Raw genomic sequence first — 16611 nt, forward strand, 5'->3', positions numbered from 1 at the left:
AGTTCTGATTTGCCTTTCTCTCCCTATACATGAAGTTGAATATTGATTTCTATAGTTAGAATAAAGGAATTATCAATCTCCTATCCAGAGCAACTCCTGAAAAATAATCCTAATAGCCAAGAATTTCTTTTGAGTTGAGAGGGCTCTATTTCTATATGCCAAGCATGAGCCTGCCTTAGGATAGTCCCTCTGCCTGGAATGGTCTCCCACCCCAACTTCACATTCAGGTTTTATCATTCTCAACTCACATTAAATGTCACCCCCTCGGTGAGCGTTAGGTGGCTGCCCAGTGTCTCTGATACACCATTCTGTTTTCTATCTCTTCATAGAACTCATGGCTGCATAATATGTTTCTGATTTGTATTGAGTGATCTGTATGCTCACCATTGTATCCCCAGTATCTGACATGGTGCTAGACACACAGTAGATGTTTAATAACTATCTGTTGAATAGATAAATGCCCAACTTCTGGAATGAGGAAAAGGGATTAAGTCACTAAACAGTTTCTAAACAGGATTTTTTGAAACTGGAGTGTGGGAAAGGAATTTGACCTTGCTCCTGGACGAAGAATGCCTACAGGCAGCCCCTAACCCTGAAACTTTGTTCTGAAAACATTTTAACTTCGGGCTGACTTTGAACAGTGGACGTGAGACCCACCCTCGGTTAAGTTCAGGTTAGGTTTGGGGCACTGGGATATTTTCTTTCATCCATAATCACTGGATCAAGGCCTATAAATCAAATAGTTAAGACACAAAACACAAACAAGGTCGTAATTTGTTTCTTCCTGCCCTCTGTTTTTCTTGGCAAGGAAAAACTCAAGCTTTTCCTGACTGGAGATGGGTAATGACACTGGGGGGTGATTCATTAAAAGTGGCCTGAGTAACTGGCCTTTTATTTCTTCTCATTCTTTCCCCTTATTGTCCCAACTCATGTAAGGAAACACATTGAATAAAATCATTCTCCTGCTGATAAAGAACTTTTCCTTGACTCTTTGTTCACTTGCAACTATATGTTCCCAGAATCAAAATCTTGGAGGCCACGGTGGCTAAGGGTGATGTGATGGGCATTTCTGATAGAGAAGGGAGGCCAAGAACCCTGGCTCATGGAAGCCACTTCTTTTACCCCCTTTTCTTAACAACGCTGTCTTCGTTTGTTAGGAAATGTTTCCCTGAGACTCTGGTGGGAGCTGGTGTGGTCGTGGGTAAGTCTGGGAACCTCAGTTCCCCATCTCTAAAATGGCTGTCACAATACCAGGACTTTCCTCTTAAATGTGGGACCTTAATGTCAACCATCCCTAAGGCCTGGGGAGAGAAAAGGAAGTGGTAACAATAACACATATTTAATTTAATAGGACACATGATGCTAAGAGAAACTGCAGAATATGCTATTCTCATCTTTTACATGATACACTGCTGTTTTACTTGAAATGTTTTTAATATTTTTTTTAAAGAAACAAATAATAAATTTAAAAACATATTTTAAAAAAAGGGCTGCACAATAATAAAACAAAATACGGCTATCTCAGGGTGAGAGCTTGGAGTTGATTTTCATTTTCGTCTTTATACTTTTATATATCTTTTTAGTTATTTTCACAGATTGTATATTACTTTTGTCTTGAAAAAAATCATAATGATAAAATTTTACTTTATTTAAGCAGGTTTATGAGCCCCAACCTCCTGTACCTCTGTGTGGAAGTAGAACAACTTGTTTTCCAAGAAGTGGGTGTAGAAGGACGCAAGTGGGCTGGGAGAGGTGGGGGAATAGATGTGACCATGAGCCGGGTCAGGGTGAGGCTGTGGAAAAATACCGGTGATGCCACACCCTCAGCATGGTCGTGGCCACGGCCACTATTAAATCGCCCGCCATTGCTTTTGTGTCTCCCTCCATGTGAAATCATCCCAGTGCCTCTCACCTGCAGTTGTAAAGCTGGCTTCCTTGCCTTTCTCATTCTTATTGTTTCCCTCTGGGCCTACTGCTAGCGCACTCTACCGTGTCTGTGGATTCCCACCAAGGGGACCAGCTCCTCCCGCAGGGGACCCAGCCAGGAAAGGGAGTGAGAGGATAAATCTGTGGGTCCCCCATGTTCTAAGTTGGTGGTTCTTGTTGACTTCTTTAAAATATGTTTCTATTTTTTATGATATATATTTATTGATTTCAGAGAGGAAGAGAGAGGGAGAGACAGAAACATGAGAATCATCGTTTGGCTGCCTCCTGCAAAGCTCCTACTGGGGATCTAGCCAGCAACCCCGGCATGTGCCCTGACCAGGGATCAAACCATGACCTCCTGGTTCATAGGTCCACGCTCAACCACTGAGCCACGCCAGCTGGGCTTGGGTGTTCTTGACTTTTGAGACGGGCTCAATAAGTAGCCTGCCTCCTCCCTCCCAGGCTCTGAATCAATTGTGGATCTGGGTGGTCAGGAGATGGATTATCTTCTGCTAAGGGGATAGGTTGGAGAGTGTGGCTGAGTGTATGTACTGTAACCCGACTAAAGACTTTCACACCAGCCCTAACCGGTTTGGCTCAGTGGATAGAGCATCGGCCTGCGGACTCAAGGGTCCCAGGTTCGATTCCAGTCAAGGGCATGTACCTTGGTTGTGGGCACATCCCCAGTGGGGAGTGTGCAGGAGGCAGCTGATCCATGTTTCTCTCTCATCGATGTTTCTAACTCTCTATCCCTCTCCCTTCCGCTCTGTAAAAAATCAATAAAATATATTTTTAAAAATAAAAAATAATAATAATTAAAAAAAAGACTTTCACGCCAGTCCAGGGCAGCAGTGGACGGGAGCACTCCCCATGTGAAGTGAGAGAATGTACGTTCCCTCCCATTATCTTGGTCCTAAGAGACCAGAAAGAGGAAAACACCGGGCATCTCATGCCCAGTTTCTCCTAATGCTCTCCCTTCCCTAAGTGCAAGGGGTGAAGGACACGAAGGGAGCCTGGAGCCTTCACATGGATGACCCGCTGCACTAGGAGGAAATACCTGGAGTGGGGAGAAAGCATTTTCCTCTCCAAAAGTTCTTTTTTTTAAAAAAAAATATATTTTTATTGATTTTAGAGAGGAAGGAAGAAAGAACCATAAATGATGAGAGTGAATCACTGATTGGCTGCCTCCTGCACGCCCCCTACTGGAGATCCAGCCCGAACCCAGGTCATGTGCCCCTGACTGGAATCGAACCCAGGACCCTTCAGTCCGCAGGCTGACGCTCCACCCACTGAGCCAACCCAGCCAGGGCATCTCCAAAAGCTCTTACTATTCCTTGAATTACAGACCCTTTAAGAATATAGAGCAAGCTATAAACCACCAGCTCAGGAAAGTGCACACACGTGCTGTAGTTTAGTATGAATGGGTGATAGCTGCCTTCCTTTCCCTTTCTTTCGGTCTCAGTACTCCTACCTCCCTGGGAGGAACTGTTCCTTTTTCAATCTGTGTGAAGCAAGTGGGGCTGCCAATCAAATTGCTCCACCTCCCCTCCTTGGAGGGGGCTAGGAGGTGATCCAATCTGTCCAATCAGAGAACCTCAATTCCCTGGCCCTGTTGTTTCAGAAATGGGCACTGGATTTAAGACAGCCAATCAGAGAACGAGAACTAAGGAAAAGGGTAGGAGGAGAGGGCTTCTTTATTTGAAGAATACTAAACCGGAAGAGGGAAAGCTTGGGGCTCTCCACAGCTGTTTTGTCTACCAAGTGGAAAGTCTAAAGAATGGAGCCCAACAAAGCAGAAAGCTGCCCTGGGGACACCCTTGAATCCAGTCATAATGAAATCTAGACTTGTTACATGAGCCACTAAATTTGCCTTTTTTTTTTCCCCCTCACACTAGTGCGAGGTAGACTCTGTTCCTTGCAACATATGCACACGCAGAAGTTGGCCTCCACTTTCAGGGGTGCTCAGACCATAAAGCCCAAACCTCCACTGGCGGTCCAGGGGCCCTTCTGTCCGCGGTGCCCATTATAAATTGGAAAATTGGTCAAGTACTCTAAAAGATTCAGATAGAACTGGCCACTGCATTTGGGGCAGTAAGACTTGCTTCTTGCCCTAACCGGTATGGCTCAGTGGATAGAGCGTCGGCCTGCAGACTGAAGGGTTCCAAGTTCGATTCCGGTCAAGGGCATGTACCTTGGTTGCCCGCACATCCCCAGTAGGGGGTGTGCAGGAGGCAGCTGAATTAATGTTTCTCTCTCATCGATGTTTCTAACTCTCTATCCCTCTCCCTACCTCTCTCTGTAAAAAATCAATAAATTTTTTTTTTTTTTTAAAAAGACTTGCTTCTTCATGTTGGCGCTATTTCTGCTTGCCAGCAACTTGGAAACAACACTGAAAGCACAGGCTGGAGGGCACATAACTTGAGAGAAAACAAGAAACATGGGTGTGTTAGAATGCAGTAAATACTAGGAGAAAGTGACTAGTCCTCTTTTTCTTTATTATTATGAATGAGAGTTGGAGGTAGAAAGGAAAGAGAGTCCCACCCAAATCAAAGAGGATGTGTGGGCAAGTTAATCTGCAAAGGCACCAGGAACTTGATGCAGGATGGTGTAGAAAAAGCTATGGGATGCCTAGCTGGTGTGCTCAGTGGTTGAGCATTGACCCATGAACCAAGAGGTCACCAGTTCAATTCCCAGTCAGGGCACATGCCCAGGTTACAGGCTCGATCCCCCGTGGGAGGCAGCCGATTCTCTCTCTCTTTAATGTTTCTCTCTATCGCCCTTCCTCTCTCTCTAAAATTAATTTTAAAAAAGAAGAAAAAGCTATCAGATGATAAAAGGTAACATTTTAAGCATTGACTCTAGGTTAGACATTACACTGAACACTTTACATGTATTATAATATTACTAGATGGTGGGTACTATTGTTATTCCCATTTTACAGATGGTAAAACTGAGACTGAAAGGGATTAGGAACTTGGTGAGAGGGTCCTACAGCTCACAGAGCCAGGATTCCATAATCAGGGCAGCCTGATTCCTGTGATTCGTAACCACTGTGTCCTTCCTCTCTAAAGACTTGGGTTGGAATTTAGCTTCTGTCACTTGTTGGTTGAGTGACCTAGAGCAAATCAGCCTCTCTGAGCTTGTTGCCTCACCTGGAAAATTCAGATACTATACTGAATAACTTTTTTAAAAAAATCTTTTAACTCAAAAATCACCCCTTCCAAAAAAAATTTTTCCAAAGCTTAAAAAAACACCCAACTTGACAAACTAGGATTTGTATTCCTGCTGTGAGTTCTCCCCTTCAAGACCATATAGATTGGTTTTCCCATGGATTTAGGATCAAAGGGTTCCTTCGGGTTATGTGTTCCTTTGAAATGGATTCAAAGACACGGTTTTCAAAGCGAAGGGGGGTCTGGAAGGCCTTCATCCATGGGGAGTGAATCAGCATCCCAGAGCACAGGTGACAAGTCCCAACCCATCCCTTCACTGTCTGATAAGCCCAAAGGTCACAGCTCTAAATGACCCCACTTTTCCTTCTTCCTGGCCCTTTTGTGGGTTTTCTGATAAGGTGCCCTAAGCCAGCTGTAACAGTTTTTTCTCTCTGCAAACACAGTCCCCAGGGCATGCACTCCGCCTGTGAGCTCCCCAGCTGCTTCCAGCTCTCCCTCTGCTCACAGCCCTTTAATTGCTGCATTCCAACAAATTAGCCATGTGACAGAAGATTATTTTTAACTTCAATAGAGCAGCTCCTTCTCTTTTAATATATCATGCTTGGCCCACATTCCCTCGGTGAAAAGGGCACCATCGGCTACTTCTGAGAACTTTTAATTACTCTAATTGTTTGCAAAACTCTTAGAAGTTTGGAAAAAAATGCATTTCTTTCCCCGTTTTCCCATTTGCTATTTAACAGAAGCTGAGGCCAAGTCCATCCTGGGTACTTACCAGCTTTAATGGATCTCCCCAACCCCCCTCTAGACTTCTCCCACCTGTCCCTCTCCCACCTGTTCTCAACAGGAGGGTGTTCTGAAATACAGATCCACTGGGAGGATGAAGAGAGGGCAAGTTCCAGAGTGACAGAAGCCTCCCACCCCGACCCCACACAGAGCCCAGAAGGTGGCAGAATGGGGGTGGCCCCAGGAAGACAGCGCTAAGCACCTCTTAGGTCTGAGAAGAGCCTCCAAGAAAGTCCCGAGATTGAGCTTGACACTGAGCCGGCCCTTTCATGCTCTAGTCAACTGCACAAAACAGTGAGCATCTCAGTGACATCGTATGAACCAAAGGCCTTTCTCCAACTTTCCTGAATTTCCGAAACTCCAGATATTTCTCTAAGCTCAGGAGGCCAAGTGGGCAGTGTGGCCAGAAATGACTGCAATTTATGCCTCGTATTTATTCTTGATTTACCAGCATAAAAATGGAATGACACAGTGTGCACCTTTTTTCGTGGTCTTCTTTTCTATGTTTGAGATTCATCTGTGTTGTTCCAACCTGTATGGTGTTTTTCTGTGGGAGTTGCAGGAATAAGTTGGGGGTAGTAAATTCAGGCCTAACCAGAACAATCTCGTTAATGATAGACTTCCCCAGAGTGAGGGTAAGGCAACTGCCATAGACTGTGGTAATGCCATTTAGACACAGCAAGGTGTTCTTTTAAAAAAAAAATAAATATTTTAAAATTAATTTTGAGAGAGGGAGAGGGAAACATTGATTTGTTCCACTTACTTATGCATTCATCGGTTGCTTCTTGTTTATGCTTTGAATTTGTAACCTTGGCATTTTGGGACAATGCTCTAACCAACTGAGCCACACAGCGAGGACACGGCAAGGTACTTTTGACTCAAAAGAAGTTGGCAAAATATACCTCAGACCTCACCCTTTGACCCAGTTATTCTGCATTTAAGAGTTTCTCTTGCGGATAGATATGCTCACACCTGTGTGACATGTTTGTACAAGACTACGAACGGCAGGATTATTTTTCTTAGCCAAGGATTAGAAACAAACTAATACCCATCAGTAAGGATCTGCTTAAATAAATCATAATGAGTCTAGACAATGGAACACTTTACAGTCATAAAAACACGAGGAGGTTTCTTATGTATTGAAATGAGATGATCTCCAAAGTGAAGAAAGCAACTACCATGTGCCAGGCCCCTCTCGACATACTGAGAATACATTACATGAAATAAAATCGCTTCCCCATGGAGCTCCCATTCTCGGGGGAGGAGTAAGAAAAAGAAAAATATATTTGTTTAGCATGCTATCATTACTGTAGAATAAGATAATAAAGGAGGGTAAGATAACAGAAATCTGTTCTTTTAAATATGCATAAAATATCTACCTCGGAGAAGATACACCAGAAACTGGTAGCGCTGGGGAGGGTAACTGGGAAGCTGGGGGACATGGAAAGAAGAACAGATGTTACTTTATGCTCTTTGTATCTTGTGAATTTTTAAATTATTGAAATGTGTGACCTAATCCAGAATTAATGGATATAATAACAATTTTTTTTTTAGTTGGAAGAAGTATTTGGCAGTGTTTCCAAGCACCTGGGCCCTGGAGTTGTGGGAAACGCCCTACCATTTTTTAATCAGGGCAGGAGGAAAGGGCTAGCTCCCAGCTGTCACTCACCGCAGTCATGAACCGAAGTCATAGCATCCCTCTGGTAAGATAAAAGAGGCACCGAGAGAACAGAAGGAAGTAAAATCAGTCTTGAGTGACATATGTTTCACGGGTATTTAGAAAAGCCTTAGGCAGCTCCTTCCTAAATTTGAATTAATGTCAAGAGAAAATCATTTCAGGAAATGTGAGTTCCTCTCTTCAAACTTTTTAGGGCCATACCGTTCTGGTATGAATCACATGGTGCCAAGTTCATTCACAGGGAACATCTGTGTGTGGGGAGGTGGAGGGAGGGGAGCTTAATAAAGAGGCCATCTGACACTGAACTTGGACACCTCCTGTCTTTTTCCCCAGCTTCCTCTGGGTTGTCCATTTGTTTGGTTGTAGGGGAAGGAAGGTCTATAAAACATTTATGGTTTAATTTGGGGGGTTATTCACAGAACATGAGAGAGTGGCAACATGGCCCTGGCCGTATTGGAGCATAGTTCCATATACCAAAAGGTGTGAGTTCGATTCCCGGTCAGGACACAAACGTGGGTTTCGGGTTCAATCCCCAGACGGGGCATGCACAGAAGGCAATCAATATCAATGTTTCTCTCTCTCAAATCAATAAGTGAGGATTTAAAAAAAAAAAAAAGTGGAAACATTGAAAAAGAGCCTGACTGAAATCGGCACTCTTTGTGAATGTCTGTATTCCAGAAGCTTCCCAGAGTTGTTGGATGATGGTTCTGTGATTACTAGAAGTTTCCTTGTGGCCACTAGTCAACCAAAATGGGGGAAAAAAGTTTGGCTTTGAATAACATGTTTATAATTATCTTATCTCACAATAAATTACCCCTTTAAAAATCCTACCATTATTTTTATTAACGTTTAATTACCAGTTAATATAGGAATACATTCTTCCTTTTTGAAAGAATTAGTGTTGCTAATAAAGTTTGGGTTCCCTTTAATCATTCCCCACAATGCTAATTTAATTGGGCTGGCGTGTGGCTGACAATAAGTTACTTGATTATAGTGATTCTAATCTGTGGCAAAGTGTGAGAACCACTTGTCTAACTGGTAGAGGGCCCTAATACTTTTGGAAACTCAATAGTAGAAAGGATGGAAAACGTGTATCTTTCAATACAAAAAAAATTATTTTCTTTCTCTAAGTGAAGGGTGAGAGTTGCCTTTTGAGACAGATTGCATTTCAGCAAATAAGTGAATTGTGCAAATAAGAAGCCGATGTGGAATCCTAGAAAGGGATTTGGAGACAATGGGACCCTAAACTTATCCTATAAAAGTTGCCATTGTCCTGGGCATGTTCCACTTCTGCAGATGATTAAGATGTGGCCTGAGACTAGGGACTGAGGAAGACCTGATTGAAGAAGTCTCGTGCCGAGAGAGAGAGAGACAGACAGAGAGAGAGAGAGAGAGATGGCTGGAAAGGTCCCCATGGAAGGGGAAGTCAGACATGGAAGACTGTCCTGTCCGACACAGTAGCACCATCTGCATGTGATTATCTAATTTTAAATTTAACTGAATTAAAATGAAATCAAATTAAAAATTCACTTCCTCAGCCATAGCAGCCACATTTCAAGTGTTCAACGGCCACATATGAGTGGCTACCCTGTTGGATGCAAATATAGACCATGTCCATCGTTAAAGAAAGCTCTAGGTACGGGGCAGCGCTGCTCAAGAAATTACCTAGCAGCTAGTTTTGAATTTTTTCTTTCCTGAAAAGTAACAACTTGCCTTGTTACCAAGCCTTCGACAACGTTTTAAAAGAATAACCACAGCTCACATTTCCTGGTCACTTAGGTACTGGTCCATCTCTTGGTTTCCTCTCTTGCTAAGGTAAGCACACGGGGATTTATTAAAGGTTATGGAGAGCGCATCAGGAAAGCTAAGAAACAGGCTGTAGGTTCAACATCCAGGCGTGAAATGACACGTCTAAAGGGACAGCGTGGGCCTGGTGACCAGAGGCCGCCTCTGCCCCGACACGGAGACCGCAGAACTGCTCAGCCGCCGCCGAACCGCGTGGCCTTTGCCATGATCAGCTCCAGCGAAATGGATGCTTCCCACCTGCTTCTCCCTTCACAGGAAGCCCTCGTTCTAAGTCTCGCTCAGCGGCCTCGCAGTCACAACCAGAACCTCAGCTGCAAGGGGGCGGGTGGAGAAAAGTCGTGTTTCGTTTCCCAGCCCCTGCGGTCCAGGAAGCAGGCTGGGAAGGGGTTGGAGTGGGTTTTGGACGGACCGGACCGGCTAAAGAATCTGCCAGGACTTCCTGCCTGCCAAGTCCCATAAACACGCCTGCGCTCATGTTTCATTCCGACAAGAATTCAGCAAGGAAGGGCCGGTAAAAACCCCTATTTGACAGATGAGTGGTGGGGCGCACAGCGGGGTGCGCTGCGCTTGGAGAAGTGAGGGGGGTCCGCTGCCCACGCTTGGAGAGAAGTGAAGGGAAGCGGGCAGGGGCAGCGGCCTGGAGAGGCCCTGATGGAGGAGGACAACCCCCGAGAACGCAGCAGCTCAGCCCAAGGTGACAAGGGACAGCCAGCATGAACTGGAGAGCTCGGGGGTGGTGCTGCCGGGCGCACGCAGGCCAGGTGCCAGGTCCCTGCTCTCCCCGCAAATCCATGCTGCCCCCGTGGGAAGGACCAGAACTTAACACCCGCAGCAAAGATGTAAGAACACTTCCCTGGTCCCATTCCCACAACCCCAGCGGCCGGTGGCAGGGAACAGAGTGTAAAAGTGAAAAACTCAGCAGGGAAGGCGTCCAGAAGCAGGGCAGTTTTCATGGGTTAGAGGAGAGGCCGAGTGTGAGCTTCGGGGTGGCTCTCAGAAGGCGGAGGGTTTCAGATGAAAGGTCGCGCGTGCCCTCGTGCCAAGACGCACAGGTGGAAGGGGGCAGCCGCTGGGGCCTATCAAAGCAACGTCCTTGACTGAGGATGAGAGAGGTGAGTCAGTGTTTGGGAGAAAACAATGCAGAAGCTGGTCGGGAAGGGAACGCATTGCAGGATCCAATCATGTGAAACCCTCCCCACGATGATAGTGATGTGAACATATGGCTAAAGTATGTATTGAAATTCCCTTTGCAGCCGAATGAAAATCTCGGGGCGTGAGACCTACAAACTTGTAACCAACCCTCCAGATTGATTCTCTTGGTTTGCCTGACATGAGGTGGACTCTGGTTTCAGCTCCCCCTCCCTGTGCTGGAGCCCAGGCTTTCGGCGCCTGGGGGCTGGGGGTCCCTGTGCGCATCATTCCTTCCTGGAGACATTCTAGAAGGACAGAAAAATAAGCATGTCGGGAAGAAGAATCAGTCTCAGGGAAATGGGCCTTGGGTGCTGAGAAATGCAGAACAACCTGAGGAAGGGGCATCAACAGCCCAGACACTTGCACTTTAAGAACCAATATCAGTAACTAACATGTTAACAAGTCTTCTCATCCGCCAGTAAAATGCTAGGCAACTGGATAATGCACTAAAGCATTTAACCCTCTCGGCAGGTACCTATCCCAGAGGCCACCTCCGTTTTACAGGTGAGGAAACTGAGGCTTACAGATCCCCACAGCTAAGAACTGGACTCCAGAGCCCAGGGATGGAACCATCCTGCTATGATGCCATGATTTCTTCTTCCTTATGTGTTTCCCTATTGTTATTATTATTTTTTAAATAAAGCTCCCAGGGGTTAAGTTCTTTTTAAAAAAATATTTTTTAAAAATATATTTTATTGATTTTTACAGAGGAAGGGAGAGGGATAGAGAGTTAGAAACATCGATAAGAGAGAAACATCAATCTGCTGCCTCCTGCCCGCCCCCTACTGGGGATCAAGCCTGCAACCAAGGTACATGCCCTTGGCCAGAATCGAACCCAGGACCCGTCAGTCTGCAGGCCAGCGCTCTATCCACTGAGCCAAACCACATAGGGCTCCCTATTATTTTTCACATGTTATGTTTGCTTACTTGGTGGCCCCTCATTCCTCCAAAACCTAGAAGTTTCTTTCTTTCCTTTTTTTTTTTCTTTTTGAGAGTTATGTTTATTAAAGCTGGGGACAGTGAAACAAAGGCAGGGCTTAAGAAAGAAGAGGCAAGATCATAGCAACAGGAGTGAGCCTAGCTGAGGCTGCCTTGGCCCTTTAGAAAGTCAGTCGCAGAGGAAGAAGTGAGCCAGCTGGACTGTGTGGACTCAGGAAACAAGTTACAGAGGCAACAGAGGGCCCTTGGAAACAGGTTCAGGGGTTAGCCCTGGACGAGCTGCCACTGTTCGCTGCTCCCCTGGATGCCAGTCTCCTGGGAACCTTTAGAGCTTAGGGGGAAAAAGCAAAGATACATGCCCAAGGAAAGAAGTATGTGTGTAGTAGGGGAGGGTCATAAGGGGGGGCTGTGCTCAAGAGAGAGAGCGTGCCAGAAGTTTCTTAAAGTGTGATGATCAAATCATCTTTTGACACCCTAACCGCCAGCACATATATGTTTAATATATGTGAGCTAGATGGAGCTTTGTGACCCAACAATCATTCACTCTATATACTTATCCCAGCTACTCTGCAGACATTCAACCGCTTCCAGATAACAAGTAGATGAAGTGAGCCCTCTTATTTCATATAGTGCTGTGGTCAAGTGTGAGGGTCTTGAAGCCAGTCACAGGTTTGAATCCTGCTTCATCCACTTATTAGCTGTGTAACCTTGTACCAATGTTAAAAGAAAAAAATTTTTACAACCTATAAAGGGTTGTTTGTGAAAAAAAAGGAAAAGAGAACTGCTATTGGGGCATGAAATAACAGCTGGAAAAGTTTATGATTCGAATGCTTAAATATGTAAATATTAAATGCTTAAATATATATTTTATAAACGTGGTACGTGGGTGAGTTCTCAGAGGAGCTCATGGTCTCACTAGAGAAGCCAGCAGCCTGCTGACCCTCTCAGGCCCCTCCTATTGAGAAAGACCAAGCAGCAAGAACAGGGATTTGTGGTTAAATGTTAACTTGTGTTTATTCCTCTACAACTGCCCCATGTTTAATTTGGCCAACCCAGTGAAGATTCTTTCGTAAGCCTGTGTGTAGTTTCTAAACACCAGACCTACGACCTTTACACACATGCTAAACATTTATAGACTGGGAGAGTTCTCCTTTTTCTCCATCAGCAAACTGAATAAATACCAACATCCTCCTCTCCCCTCCAGAAAGTATTCTTTGATCTATGCTAAAGATAAACTGGTAATAAATCATCCTGATCAGCTAAGGGTTGCAAAGCAGATTCTTTGATAAGCCAATTAACTGCAGAAGGCACTGGGGCTTGTTTCTTCCTGATGCTGACTTAGATTCTTAAAGCCATAGAATTTTAGAGCTGGGAAGAGACCTTATAAGGTTATCTCATCAAACTGTTTGATTTTAATGAATAAGAAAACTGTGAGCTCAGGGGAAGAAAAAAGCAGTTTAGAATCATGTACAGATGTTAATAAAGATCTGTAATGGAAATGTTTTGTCAAACAATTCCTACAGCATTTTAAACTTTGTGAGGTATTGCTTCTTATGTCCTTTATAATCTGGCGATCCAAGTACAGTGTTTGGGCCTGGAATTGGAAATCTGTATACGCTAAGCCTCAGCTTTGGGCTGATGTCAGAAATATCTGAGAATCACTGCTGCCCCCTGCTGGAAATTTAAAATATCACAGGCTCTCAAGCTTCTATGGAATTTTTTTTTAACAGTCAAAAAGTTATAAAAGTAATAATTCCTTAGGTTAAAAAGTTTGAACAGCATGAAAGAGAGTAAAGAGAAAAGCAAAAATTTCTCCTCTTCAATCAGACTTCCCAAAAATTAACTACTGTTAATTTTTTTCTGTTTCTTTTATACTTCATTACTTTCTCCTCCTATTATTTGAAATTCCTTCCTTCTACTATTTTTACATTCACTCTGTTCTCTTGCTAACTTGAGTGCTTTACTCATTTGTTTTTCAAAATTTCTTCAAAACTGCATTTAAGCCTACAAAATGTGCGTTTAATGACTGTTTTTGCTGCATCCCACACCTTTAAAAAATATATACATACATTATTTCAGAGAGAAGGTAGAGGGAGAGAGAGATAGGATCATCAATGATGAGAGAGAATCATCGATTGGCTGCCCTCCATTGGGGATCAATCGGCTGCCCTGAATATCTTTGTGCCTATGTTTTTGGGCATAGGATAAAATCTAGGAAGAAGTTTAGGTGCAAATGCATGTGATTTTAAGTTTTGATAAATACTGCCAAATTGGTACTGTCCATATATTTAGTAATTCTATCGTTCCCATATCTGCCTGGGTATCAAAACCAGAATCTCCCAGAGAGTTCATTTAAAATAGCTCCCTTCTGCACATCTCTTGTCTGTTCTAATTCAGTGGGGGAGAATCTGCACCCCATCCTCATCCCCATCCCCACCTGTGATTCTGACATACACTCAGGACTGAGAATGGCTACATAAGCTACCCATTTCTTGCTACACTGCAGCAGATGGAAATGTGCTCCCACATCCTAATCTTAATGTGGTTACTCAGTTCTTATTCACCCGATGCTTATCCAGTGCCCACTGTGTGTGCAAGACCCTATGCTCTCTCCCCCAGAGGCAAGATTGTACAGATGGTGTGGTTATGGATCTCACCACTCCCATGGGTGGTGGTGCTGGGGGCCAGTGGGTGTGTTGGCCTGTGGCTGGGGTTTGGGGAGGGAGCAGTGTGTGGGTGAAACTCAGGAATCCTGCAGCACTACAGTTGGCAGGAATTTTAAAAAGACCCAGCCCCGACCTCCATGACATGAGCATGTGTTTAACAAATAAGGAGCCAGCACAATTGGAGGTCTCCTCAGGCAACTGCTACCAGGGGTTACCACAAGTCAGCACGTCCTTTCCCACTGGGCCCTTCTAATCCAGATGAAATATAATATAACTAAAACACACGTGGGAAATGCGCCATCAGCAGCCAACAGATCACAATCATAAAAAAAGAAAAAAAGGAGAGGCTGGGAGCTTCCGTCACCCGGGGGCTTGGCCAGCCTGAAAACGGCCCTCCTCAGCCCCTCACCCAGACTGGTCAGGCACCCCAGTGGGGACCCCCCACCCTAAAGGGGATGTGGCCAGCCTGAAAACAGCCATCAGCCCCTCACCCAGGCTGGCCAAACCTCCATGGGGTGAGGGTCCCCACTGCGGGGGGCTTGATCAACCTGCAAACAGCCATCAGCCCCTCACCCAGGCTGGCCAAACCTCCATGGGGTGAGGGTCCCCACTGCGGGGGGCTTGATCAACCTGCAAACAGCCATCAGCCCCTCACCCAGGCTGGCCAAACCTCCATGGGGTGAGGGTCCCCACTGCGGGGGGCTTGATCAACCTGCAAACAGCCATCAGCCCCTCACCCAGGCTGGCCAAACCTCCATGGGGTGAGGGTCCCCACTGCGGGGGGCTTGATCAACCTGCAAACAGCCATCAGCCCCTCACCCAGGCTGGCCAAACCTCCATGGGGTGAGGGTCCCCACTGCGGGGGGCTTGATCAACCTGCAAACAGCCATCAGCCCCTCACCCAGGCTGGCCAAACCTCCATGGGGTGAGGGTCCCCACTGCGGGGGGCTTGATCAACCTGCAAACAGCCATCAGCCCCTCACCCAGGCTGGCCAAACCTCCATGGGGTGAGGGTCCCCACTGCGGGGGGCTTGATCAACCTGCAAACAGCCATCAGCCCCTCACCCAGGCTGGCCAAACCTCCATGGGGTGAGGGTCCCCACTGCGGGGGGCTTGATCAACCTGCAAACAGCCATCAGCCCCTCACCCAGGCTGGCCAAACCTCCATGGGGTGAGGGTCCCCACTGCGGGGGGCTTGATCAACCTGCAAAAAATCGACTGAACAGCGGAACGACCAGTCACTATGACACACACTGACCACCAGGGGGCAGATGCTTAACACAGGAACTGTCCCCTGGTGGTCAGTGTGCTTCCACAGGGGCAGTGCTGCTCAGCCAGAAGCTTGGCTCACAGGCTGGCAAGCACAGTGGTGGTGGCAGGAGCCTCCCCTGCCTGCCACAGGGCTAAAGACCCCTTGGGGGATGTCAACCTGCCGGTTTAGGCCCGCTCCCCTGAGGGATCCTGGACTGCGAGAAGGCACAGGCTGGGCTAAGGGACCCCATGCCAGTGCACGAATGTCGTGCACCAGGCCTCTAGTATAAAATATATAGCATAACCCTTTTTACACACACACACACACACACACACACACATAATAGATTACAAGATATTAGAAGGCTATAAACCTTAATTTCAACATACTTTTCATGTGGTGACTTAAATGTTAACCTTTTATTTTTTCTAATTGTTCTACGACAATATGTTATTTTTGTAATTTAAAAGTTATGTCTTATATGTTTAGAAGTTTTTGGGGTATTGGCCATATTTCTTTTTTAAAAAATATGTTCTTATTGATTTCAGAGAAAGGAAGGAAGAGGAAGAAAAGGGATAGAAACATCAATGATGAGAGAGAACCATTGGTCTGCAGCCTCCTTCATGCCTCCTACTGGGAATCGAGCCTGAAACACAGGCATAGGGGCTGACTGGGAACCCAAACGTGACCTCCTGGTTCATGAGTCCTCCAGATTCATGGGTCCACGCTCAACCACTGCACACCGGCCGGGCTTTATTTTATTTCTTAATTTCAACAGGGTCAACATAGGCTCTTGCTTTGGGTTATTTTTTTAGCGTAAATTTGTTTATAAAGTTTCCTCCATGTTATGATACATCTCACAATTAGTGCTTAATAAGCTGCACGTATTTATTTTTCAATATTTTATACAAAGACCCGCATCTCTAGTACAGCGTTCCATAATTTCGGAGCAAAATTGACCCTTGACTGCAAACACCCTTTGGGTTGCGCAACTGAACAGCATGGACTTCAAGTCCCGGTAGGCATTGCGGCAGGCGTACCGGAACTACGGGGGCCGAGAGGGGGCCGGGGCCCTACGGTCCTTTCCCACCCAGAAGCCCGCGGGCTGCTCGGAACGCTGTCTGTATCATGGCCGCGGGAGCCGGGACGGGGGGCCCCGCTTCCGGCCCGGACGTTCTGCGTGATCCGGCGGCGTCACAG

The sequence above is a fragment of the Myotis brandtii genome, unplaced genomic scaffold (assembly GCF_000412655.1).
Source record: "Myotis brandtii unplaced genomic scaffold, ASM41265v1 scaffold670, whole genome shotgun sequence".
In the NCBI taxonomy this organism is placed as follows: Eukaryota; Metazoa; Chordata; class Mammalia; order Chiroptera; family Vespertilionidae; genus Myotis; species Myotis brandtii.